Genomic DNA, 1,583 nt, shown 5'->3' on the forward strand with positions numbered 1-1,583 from the left:
AGTCCTGACACTAGATGTAATCATCAAGTAAGTAAATGGAAACAGAAAGGAGAAGTGGTCCAATGACTGAGCCCTTGTATATGTTAAAAAAATCAGGAAAAGGAAGTTGAGCTAGCAAAAGAAAATGAGAAAAAAAGCACTTAGTGAAGTACCCTAGCAATTAACTGGAAATAAAATGATCAACCAGGTCTAATACTGCAGAAATGTCAAATAAGATGAGGTCTGAGAATTCTTAATTACTATAGGAACTTTGTTAAGGGTACGGGTAAACTTGATTAGAATAGTTTTAGTGATGATGTGAGGAAAAACTCTGGTTGGAGTGCTTCAAGAAACGATGCTAGAAGAGGCATTAGAGAAGAAAACAGAGTCAGTGGGCATGGGTGGGTAACTGTGGTGAGAGTGGATGAGCTATCTTCTGACTCTATTTTTTTTCCCATAACATAGAGATCAAGCTCATTAGCTGAAAGGGAGGGTGGTTGAATGGTTTTAGAGGTCTGTGCAAGAGGAGTTAGAAATCCTCTTGTTTACGAGTGGGGGATTAATTGGACTAGAGAAATACAGCACAATAGTTAGGCCCAGACATTCTGCCAATTTTTCTTGAGCAACAACATGAGGAAATTGACAGCTAAGTGGATGTTGTACACAAGCTCATCATCGTCACCTTCACATGGCCAACAGCCACTGCCAGACACAGAACCTTCCTCATCTGGAATTTGATGGTGGACTTCACTTCATCCACTTTGGCCACCATGTTCTCATTGTGGGTCAGCAAGGAAGGGAACTTGTCAGCTTTATTCAGGCCTGGACCCAGGATTCCTGGGATCTGCTTGATCAGAGATTCTGAAGCTAAAAAGGCATCATACTTCTTGGCCAGCTTCTTGACTAATTTTTTTTTAAATTCCTGTTGAGTTTCTTTAGTACCTCAATGTTCATGTAGGGAATACCCACTCACTTGGCCTCATCAGTGCTGCTGATCTCCTGAAACACATTTGGAGAACTTGGGGGGCGACGTGTGGCCCTAAGCCTGATGGTGCCTGAGAAACATTTGTCCTTCTGAGGGTCATAGTTTTCAGGCTCATCTGCAGCTCCACCGTCTCCAAAAACTGCTGGCACTTGTACTGGTCCCCAGGCAGGCCTTCCTGCACCACCTAGTACAGGGTGTCTCAGGAGACTTTGATGCTCATGGCTTCTTGTGCCACAGTAATTGGAAAAGAGAACAAGAGCTTTTATTTGAACAAATTTTGGTTGGTTTAGTGACGAGAAGAGCATGAAGTAAGAAGAACTGAAGCAAGGAGAGAACTGAGTAACTGTAAGTCATGGAGTTTATGCTGGATAAATAAGAAAAAGAAGAGGACCTGCATTTGGGCTACTAGAGGTAATGAACTGGAAGACAGAACAGTGTTGGCAGAGAATGAGGTATTTGACATCGGGATTATAGAGCGCATACAGTGATTGTTTATGACAATGACTACAACATGGCTTAAAAGCGAGTGGCTAAGGAAGAGGGATGACAATAATACAGAAGCAGAGATCATGAACAGGAGGTAAGGTGTAGGAAGGACACCTACTTCGACCTTGAAATC

General features: G+C 42.5%; 1 pseudogene; it reads right to left on the reverse strand.

Moving 5' to 3' along the window:
- Positions 1-569: 569 nt before the first annotated feature.
- On the reverse strand, positions 570-1,184 carry LOC112658328 (60S ribosomal protein L10a-like; annotated as a pseudogene).
- Between the last annotated feature and the right edge of the window lie 399 nt (positions 1,185-1,583).

Source organism: Canis lupus, chromosome 12, assembly GCF_003254725.2.
Source record: "Canis lupus dingo isolate Sandy chromosome 12, ASM325472v2, whole genome shotgun sequence".
NCBI classification, from domain to species: Eukaryota; Metazoa; Chordata; class Mammalia; order Carnivora; family Canidae; genus Canis; species Canis lupus.